This window comes from Coenobita brevimanus, chromosome 106 (genome assembly GCF_032717465.1).
Source record: "Coenobita brevimanus isolate Jiangsu-jjx chromosome 106, ASM3271746v2, whole genome shotgun sequence".
Lineage (NCBI taxonomy): Eukaryota > Metazoa > Arthropoda > Malacostraca > Decapoda > Coenobitidae > Coenobita > Coenobita brevimanus.
The window spans coordinates 9114637-9125222 of record NC_137059.1 but is presented as its reverse complement, the minus strand read 5'-3'; positions in this window follow the sequence as shown (position 1 = coordinate 9125222).

The following is a 10586-nucleotide window of genomic DNA, read 5'->3' as shown; positions in this document are numbered from 1 at the left end:
TGCCTCGTCCCGCGTCCCACTCAAGCCTGGGCACTTCATTCCTCACCCTGTCCCCATCCTCCCGAGTTACCTTACATCCCTAACACCGTATGTCACCTCTACCTCTTACTCTGCATCTGAAGTCTCCTGAACTGAATAAAAGGTGTAACGTTAAGATCAAAAGACGTCTTCTGTCAAAAAGGAGGGACAAAAACGCGTTTCCAGGTTACTGATGATTTAGCCAAAGTTCCAGAGACCTTCCGTTCTGTGGGGAAGAATGGGAAAAGGCAGTTGTTCTATGCCACAAACACTAAAGTATTTCATCTATGTCTGCTCATACAGGCTGATTAACACCTTTAACCAGAGCACGTAATGTTTTCTTCCCTTGATGACATCACGTGATTTTATTCCGATCAGGAGAATACCCTAGTAATGAAAGGGATAATAAAGACTGCAACTCACCCCTACAATTCCAGGAAGTTTCTCCATGGCAAAAAAAATCAAGTGGTAGCAGAAATATAAGGAAAAAGACGTCCCCTGGCTGTCGTGTTACTGTACAGTGCATCCCACGGCTGAGTAAAATTCCTTTGTACAACTCTTTGAACCCGGTGACGTATTTTTCAGCTTTTCCCGTTACCTACTTCCAGACGATTTAGTTAAACCTGAGAGACTTCTTGTAATGAAGGGGCTGATGAAGGCTGTATCTAACACCTACAGGTAGAAAAGTCTCTCTTAAAATGAATGAAATTGTTATGAAAAAAAAAAAAGAAAAAAAAAAGGGCACAGTGTTCGCTGGTTAATGAGATTAAGGGATTACACATATGGTGTGATAATGCAGTATACTGGAGCTGCTGAATGATCGTGTGTGTGTGTGTGTGTGTGTGTGTGTGTGTGTGTGTGTGTGTGTGTGTGTGTGTGTGTGTGTGTGTGTGTGTGTGTGTGTGTAAGAATGAAGGAGACAGCCTTATTTACGGATAAAGAATACAACAAACTCATTACATACTAAACCCAAGGCAGGTAATATTCACTCGGCATGTTAATCATCCACTAACGAGAAGGTGTCATCTTAACAGGACCAACAGGCACCGTTAAAATGGTTACCACTACAGTCACCAGAAATATGAATAAAATGTGGTTTCCTCAAAACAAGGTTTGTTGAAGCATGTCTTGACTTGCAACATATACACATCATTATTAGCTAACGTATATTTAAGCAAACAGTCCTAACTTGAAACACAGAAAGCAGACCGTCTCAATGAACGGCTAAGGAGGCTGTCCAAGAATCTTCTGTGGGCAATAATACACACACACACACACACACACACACACACACACACACACACACACACACACACACACACACACACACACACACACCACAATTATTACTGGTTCACCATTTACTCCAGTGTGTATGGTATTCTTTTCAGGGTGTAATTGAAGCAACCCAGCCGGTCATCATGAGTAACCTTGGACAGTCTCGGGGTCATCATGGAGTACATTCACTCACTCACTTCCTGTTACGCTGCACAAAAACAACAACATTACACAACCTTGAACAACAGGGAAAGTAATGCCTAACTGCACGGTACCGTTTGTGTTATATCATCGTTGGCCTGCACCACAACACCTTCACTGCTCACACCATATTCACACATTCACCTATCCTTAAAACGTTTTTCATTTGCTAAAAAATATTCGACTGGTGTTTAACGGATTAATATAAAAAATGCTGTCTGCCATTCCTTTTTAATCAAACGAAGGAGACACATGGCAGCTGACGGTTATAAAGTATTCCAAGCAACCCCTTCAATCCGGTGACATAATTTTTATCTCTTTTTCAAGATGTTAGCAGATGACGATAATCCACACATGATAGTCCCCTGGTAGTGAAAGGGTTAATGAAGGCTATATCTAACTCCTTCAGCTTTAATTCTAACCACAGCTAAATAAAATCATCTGATGGTAGCAATAACAGTATATAAAATACAAAACCGGATTGAAAAGAAAAATCCTTACAACAATGAAAGCATTTTTTATATTAAAAAAGTTAGTTTAAAGATCTGAAATCCCAACCAGCCAACGGGTTAGCCACGCTATGGTATAAGCTAATGCAATTCACATTATAAATCTGTAAAACTCTTGGCTTGAAACAGGCGGGTATATCCCTCCTGGTGCCTAATCACACAGGACTATCATTCACTCAGCCTCCTTTTATCTTACATCGGTGTATGACAAAGTGTTGGTGCAAAGGTTAAACCGGTGGCGCCAGCATTTCCCCGTCCCTCCTCACTCACATTATCTTCACCATCATCTGATTCCAACAAAGAGAAAGTATCATACACCCTTCAGTACGATTACCTCTATCATTTTATTCTTGCTATCTCCAGATCTGATTCAGCTCAAAAGAGGCTTTTCAAACTGGAAGAGGGTTTGATACACCCTTTACTAAACTCTTCCTTACTGGTCGTCCTTCCCTAAACTGAATAAAATGGTCTGATGGCTTGAAAACGAAAAAGATGTCCTCGAGCAAAAGATAAAATCGGTGGCCCCTCATCTTGCCCAGTTTCCTTCGTCACTCACATTATCTCCACTATCGGCTGCCTCCAACAAAGATAAAGTATCGTAACTAAACTATGCCAAAGGCTAAACTCGCAAATTATCAGTGCAAAATTACTGTGAGAGGGTTGGGAGGGGGGGCTGTGAGAGTGAATATGGGCTGGGAGTGAGGGCTGTGTGAATGAATGAAGAGTTGGGAGCGACGGCTGGGTGAGTGCATGAGGGCTGGGAGTGAGGGCAGTGTGAGTGCATGAGGGCTGGGAGTGAGGGCTGTGTGAGTGCATGAGGGCTGGGAGTGAGGGCTGGGAGTGAGGGCTGGGTGAGTGCATGAGGGCTGGGAGTGAGGGCTGGGAGTGAGGGCTGGGTGAGTCCATGAGGGCTGGGAGTGAGGGCTGGGTGAGTGCATGAGGGCTGGGAGTGAGGGCTGGGTAAGTCCATGAGGGCTGGGAGTGAGGGCTGGGTGAGTGCATGAGGGCTGGCAGTGAGGGCTGGGTGAGTGCATGAGGGCTGGGAGAAAGGGCTGGGTGGCTGCATGAGGGCTGGCGGTGAGGGTTGTGTGGGTACATGAGGGCTGGGTGAGTACATGAGGGCTGGCAGTGAGGGCTGGTTGAGTGCATGAGGGCTGGGAGAAAGGGCTGGGTGACTGCATGAGGGCTGGCGGTGAGGGTTGTGTGGGTACATGAGGGCTGGGTGAGTACATGAGGCTGGCAATAAGGACTGGGTGAGTGCATGAGGGCTGGGAGTGAGGGCTGGGTGAGTGCATGAGGGCTGGGAGAAAGGGCTGGGTGAGTACATCAGGGCTGGCGGTGAGGGTTGTGTTGGTACATGAGGGCTGGCAGGGAGGGCTGGGTGAGTGCATGAGGGCTGGGAGAAAGGGCTGGGTGAGTGCATGAGGGCTGGCGGTGAGGGTTGTGTGAGTACATGAGGGCTGGCAGTGAGGGCTGGGAGAAAGGGCTGGGTGAGTACATGAGGGCTGGCGGTGAGGGTTGTGTGGGTACATGAGGGCTGGCAGGGAGGGCTGGGTGAGTCGTTCTCACCACTGGTTTATGGCCTCCCCTTCCACTTTATATCCTCTGGCATCACTGAACTCACCAGTACCTTGTGTGTGTGGTGTGTGTGTGGTGTGTGTGTGTGTGTGTGTGTGTGTGTGTAATACTTCCAAGTTGTTTTTAAATGTACTGTCAATAATCTGTATCATATATTTTTTATCAATTTGTACCTAGTGCAGAATGTCCTATACATAAATACTAATCTGCAATTCTATATCCACTGAACAAAGAAAGTTAATAAGAAAAAAAGGCCACGTTATCGCTGCATGTACGAAATGAAAAATAATATAAAGGGGAAGGAGGGGAGCGGTGCGTAATCTCAGCGAAGGCCTATTATTATTATTATTATTATTATTATTATTATTATTGTTGTTGTTGTTGTTGTTGCAAGTAGTAGTAGTGGCATTAGTAGTTGCTACTGTTGTTGCAGTAGTCAGTAAGGAGTATTATTATTGTTATTGTTATTATCATTATCTCGTAGTCGACGAAAATATGGCATTACTGGGCTTTCGTAACCTCTTCCTTAGCGACTTAATTTTTACGTATATATGTCTTTGTTATCTCGTTTAAATATCGACACAGGTAACATAAATAAGATACATTATGCTAAAACAGGAATAAACCACTAAGGATGAAGTGCTTGGCATCCTACACTGCCGACGAGAATACGCAAAGAATCAACGCACAAATGTCTTACCTTATCTGCCACGGTATCTCCAATTTCACGCTATTTCCTCTTCTCTATCTTCTATATTCTTTTCACGGCACTATAAGCTCACTGAATATATATAGTTTTCACGTATCTAACGCAAATGTCCCAAGATATTGGTGAAAAATACGAGACGCGTCAAACGTGCAACATTTGAACACTTTTTCCCGCTGATACTGACGCGGAGGAATACATGATCACTTATAGGGTAACGTCTCAATCTCCCAAGAAACTAGTTCCCATATAAACAAGTTCTTATACACTTAATGGCCACTTTTTGCCTCTTCTGGCATATTCATGCAATCAGTTTGCAATGCTGTATCAATTATGCATATATGTTTCAATAAAATGCCACAAAAACAATATTTATGGAAAAATCACCTGAACTGGAAGGTGGGGAGCGGCGCGTATTACAAGAGCGGCAATTTTATAACACCTGTCTACTAAGGAATCTCAGTTACTATTATGTTATTTATTATGCTTACTACACCTTACTAGTCTAATGTGTACTGTTTATGTCTCCTTAAAATCAACTCAGATTGCATTAAGAACACAGAAGGGAATATAAAATCCCAGAGAGGAGAAATAAAACGTTACGATGTGGTACCTGAGTGACACCTTGACTTACTAGAATACGTGCCTGGACGCAGCACTCAGGCGCTCAAGTCTCTCCCCAAGAAAACTAGTTTCCACATAGTTTGGTCATTTTTTAAAATCCTTTTATGGCATATTTCGGGTATTAGTTCGCAAAATTATATCCACTGAGCACAGATGTTTAATAAGCAATGTCACTGAGCAATATTTATGGAAAACTTGCCGGAACTACAAGGAGTGGAGCGGCGCGTATTACTTGGGATCGGCTATTTTAACTTATGTCCATTAAGGTGCTTCCCTAATATTCTCAATTGCAATTCATTATGATTACTACACCGTACTAGTATAATATACGCTGTTTGTCTCTCTTTAACATCAACTTGTACTGCACTAATAACATTGAAAGGAATATAAAAGCACTACGGGAAGAAATAATGCGGTAAGGATGAGGTGCTTGAGTGACACCTTGGCCTACTAGAATACGTGCCAGGACGCAGCACTCAGGCGGTCCCGTTTCTATCGCCCCAAAAACTAGTTCCCACATATTTTGGCCATTTTTACACGTTTTATGGTTTATTGCGAGTATTAGTTTGGAATATTATATCCACTGAGCACAAAGGTTTAATAAATAATGCAAAGTTTTATATACAAGGAAGAAGGAACCAAAGGCCAGAAGCACGCAAGATTGTTCCCTCCAAGAAAAATTAAAAACACGATAACAGAGCCAAATTCAAGGTCCGTTCGAGATGCCTAGACAGCCTGGCTCAAAAGACCGGATACCATAGGCAGTAGGAAAAACAGACGGAGGAAGACAGTTCCAGAGTTGACCTGTTGCATACATTAAGGAAGGAAGGAAGGAAGCAGGTCAGACTCAGTTCATAGGCAGGTCACCGCTTCACTACGGCATCACCATCAAGGAAGAAGGGTCAGTAAAATATTCGAATTAATATCGTTCCTTTGTTTTCCGTCATAGCAATTGTGTTGAGGCAAAGAGGCAGGATACAAGAAGGTCATACACAGGTCATCACTACAGGCAGGATACAAGCAGGTCATACACAGGTCATCAGCAAGTTATCCCTCACTACAGGCAGGATACAAGCAGGTCATACACAGGTCATCACTACAGGAAGAATACAGGCAGGATACAGGCAGGTCATACACAGGTCATCACTATAGGCAGGATACAAGCAGGTCATACACAGGTCATCACTACTGGCAGGATACAAGCAGGTCATACACAGGTCATCAGCAAGGTATCCCTTACTAGTGTATCACAAGCACCAAACAACAGTGTCACACAGGTGCACAATCTCAAGCTTCTGCCTTCGTTTTCCCTCCCACCTATTTTAGCCACTTACACAGGCAGCTGAGTCTTTTCTATATTAGTCTGGCTATGTTTACACGATTTTATGGATCACATGGCAGACTTTTCCAAATGGAAGAGTTTGAAATAGGCCTAAAATGAGTGACCTCCTTCAGCATTGGAGTAGACTATAATGGGTGACTAAAACTGTCGGGTAATTGTGTGATGAAAAACACGACCTTAGAGACAAATGGATAAAGCAGGTGACACAGGGGTCAGAGGCAGGTCATGCCTTCACTACGGTACCATCCCCACCAAAACGACCCAATTGCCTCAAACACCGGACGATGCCAACCACAAAACACAACTGGCCACCCGTAAACCACACCCACATTAGGCCACCCTCTTTGTGATCAGGGTGTCAGCCGTCAGTCACACAAACACCCACAACTCACTCAACACGCACGCAAACACACCCAAACATCGAGCCAGACACATAAGTATACGTATTTGTCACCTCGGAAACGTAAACAAAACATGGTCATGTGTAAGAACAGACAAGTTTTACATACATGCATACACAAAACACAGAAACGCCCACAACTCACTCAACACGTACGCAAACATGCAAACTCCAAGCCAGTCTCATAAAGCATACAGTTGTCACCTTGGGAACCTACACAAAATAAGACCGTCTAGAAGAAAACAAACAAACAAACACACACACACACACACACACACACAATCACCATCACGGCCTAATTACACCTGACTGATGCTGCCCCAAACTCCTCACCTGTGGAAACAAGATCAACCATACACAATCTTGGCAGGTAAGTAGCTACGATTTCCTTACAGTAGAAAAAGACCATTATTTCTCTTCAGTTCACAAAACATAATCATTATACTTTTTTCCAGTAACATTCATTCTTTCTGATAACACACTATATTTTACCATACAAAAAAGAACATTATTTTTCCTACAAATCACAAGCCATAATCATGATAGGCAATATATACATTTCCTCACCGAAAGTCAACCACTATTTCAAACACCGCTTTTTTGCTCTATTTTTTGCACTGCCATTCACTCGGTACCTGGTGTTGGAAAAGTTTGGTCCATAAAGTGAGTTGAAGGTAACAGGTTGGTCCACAATTAGCACCTCGAGGCAGAGCGTGAACAGCACAATACAAACCTCTCTCTCTATACCATACCCAGCTCGTGCTCGGATGTTTCGGCCATGGACGTTTAAGCCATGGGCCACCATCCTAGGACATTTGGCCACGGAAGGTAGGGCACAGGTTAGGTTAGGTAAGGTTAGGTAAGGTTCACAACACTTTGCACTTCAAAACGTCCTAAGTTGGTGGCCCATGGCCCAAACGTCCGTGGCCGAAACGTCCTACATTCCCCCAGGGTCCAGAATTGTCTGGACCTTGTTAGTAGCTAACTATCATCAATAATACCTTTACTATTACGATGACGACCAATGTAGTTTTGCTATAGTAAGACATTTCATCCGCCTTAGTAAGACATTTCATCCGGCTTGGTAAGACATTTCATCCGGCTTAGTACGACATTTCATCCGGCTTAGTACGACATATCATCTAGCTTAGTAAGACATTTCATCCAGCTTAGTAAAACATTTCATCTAGCTTAGTAAGACATTTCATCTAGCTTAGTAAGAGATTTCATCCAGCTTAGTAAAACATTTCATCCGGCTTAGTAAAACATTTCATCCAGCTTAGTAAAACATTTCATCTAGCTTAGTAAGAGATTTCATCCAGCTTAGTAAAACATTTCATCCGGCTTAGTAAAACATTTCATCCGGCTTAGTAAGACATTTCATCCAGCTTAGTCAGACATTTCATCTAGCAAGGGTACGATGTCTGAAAGTGATTAGAAAACATGGCCATTAATCCCTTCACAACGACGACTGCTTTTACCATTTTACTTTCCCTAAAACCAAACTATTATTCAACACGGAAGGGATGTGTCAGGGAATCAAAATATGGTAAAATTCTCGAGAACACACACACCCTTTGACCTCTACTGGTATACACTGTGTTTTACTGCACCCCTGATAGACAAGGTTATGGTAGGGGGCCGCCAGGGGGACACAGGGAGGGGAGGGAAAGGGAGAGGAGGGGGGAGGGGTGGGGAAAAAAGGGGGAGAGGAGGGGAAAAAAAACGAAGAGGGAAAAATGAAAGAAAAAGGAAAAAAGTGCAAGAGAGGGAAGCGATGGGAAAGAGGAAGAAAGCAGGACGGGGGCAATGTGAGGAAAAGAGTATGGGGAGAAGGGAAGGGAAGGGAAAGGAGAGAGAAGAGGAGGGAATGGAATGACAAGGGGAGGGAAAGGAAAAAGAAAGGGAGGGAAAGAGAAAGGAAAAGAGAGGAAGTTAGAGGGACATGAGAAAAAGGGAGGGGAAAATTTACAGAAAAGATTGATAGGGGGAAAGGGAAGAAAAGGGGAAGAGAAAGGACGAGAGAAGGATAACGACAAGGGGTGGAAAAGGTGAAGGGAAGGGAAGGGAAGGGAAGAGAATGGAATGAAAAGAAGAGAGGGACAAGAGGGAAGGGAATGAATGATGACGAGGAGGAGAGAAATACCAAGACAGAGTGAGGTTAAAGAAAAGAATCAACGAACGATTTCATTCAGCTTTTAGGGGATCTCTCAGGGCAACCAAAATTATTCCCCAGCACACATTCTTTGGCCTCTGCCGGTACTTGTGTATTACTGCATCCATCACAGGCATGCTTTAAGTGGAGGCTTGAAAGGGACAATAAAGAGGATAGAAGAAGGGTGGAGAAGAGAAAGGGATGGGGAGGAAGAAAATGGGAGAGGAATATAAGGGATGAAAGGATGGGAACATTAGAAGACGGGAGGAAAAGGGGGGTAAGGGGAGGAGGAAGGGGGGAGGGGACATATGAGGAAAGGAATGACGCAAACAGGATGAGAACATACGGACAGGAAGAGGCCGGGAGGGTACGGAAAGGGAGGGGAGAGGAGGAGAGAGGAGAGGAAACGTAGGAAAGGGAATGGAAAGGGGATGGGACAGGGAAGGGGATGGGAGGAGAGGGGAAAGAAGAGAAGGGGAAAGGAAGGGAAGGGGAAAGGAAAGGAAGGGGAAAGGAAGGGAAGGGGAAAGGAGGAGAGAAAGAAAATCTTTACCCCGCAAGACCTTTTACATTCCTCCTTTCTATACAAAAACAAAAAAATGGTCATATATTCCTGGAGCAATTCAGAGTCCATCGAGGGGAGAGAGAGAGAGAGAGAGAGAGAGAGAGAGAGACAGACAGACAGACAGACAGAGACTGTGTGTGTGTGTGTGTGTGTGTGTGTGTGTGTGTGTGTGTGTGTGTGTGTGTGTGTGTGTGTGTTCGCTTGCTTGCTTGCTCCCGTACCAGCATTCTCTTTCTCTCTCTCTCTCTCTCTCTCTCTCTCTCTCTCTCTCCGGCCACAGCCTGTACACCAAATATTCCGTTAATAATAATCTAGTCAGTAATTCCTGGTATAATTCCTGTACCAAATATTTCATCATCAACCCTTCAGTAACAAAGACCTCCCTTAACCCGTTCAGCCAGCCACTTGATTTATTGGGCTTATTTTTATTCCCGCCAACGTCAGCCTCTTATAGACAACGCTGGCCCGCACCCCCGTAGTGAAGGGGCAGCAGGAGTGAAGGGGGAAAAGTGTGAAGTTATGTTTGAAAAGTTTGAAGTTAAGTTTGATAAGTTTGAAAAGTTTGAAGTTAAGTTTGAGAAGTTTGAAGTTTGAAAAGTATAAAGGTAAGTTTGAAAAGTATAAAGGTAAGTTTGAAAAGTATAAAGGTAAGTTTGAATAGTCTGAAGTTTGAAATATCTGGAGTTATGTTTGAAAAGTTTGAAGTTGTTTGAAAAGTATGAAGTTGTTTGAAAAGTTTGAAGTTAAGTGTGAAAAGTTTGAAGTTAAGTGTGAAAAGTTTGAAGTTGTGTGTGAAAAGTTTGAAGTTACGTTTGAAAAGTTTGAAGTTAGAAAAGCTTTAACTTTGAAAAATCTCCTGTAGGTTAAATATAATCGTGTCCATATATGACCATTCAACAAAAAAGCCATGGTAGTGAAAGGGTTAAGTAGGTTAAATATAATCGTGTACATATATAAACAAAAAAGCCATGGTAGTCAAAGGGTTAAGTAGGTTAAATATAATCGTGTACATATATAAACAAAAAAGCCATGGTAGTGAAAGGGTTAAGTAGGTTAAATATAATCGTGTACATATATAAACAAAAAAGCCATGGTAGTGAAAGGGTTAAGTAGGTTAAATATAATCGTGTACATATATAAACAAAAAAGCCATGGTAGTGAAAGGGTTAAGCAGGTTAAATATAATCGTGTACATATATAAACAAAAAAG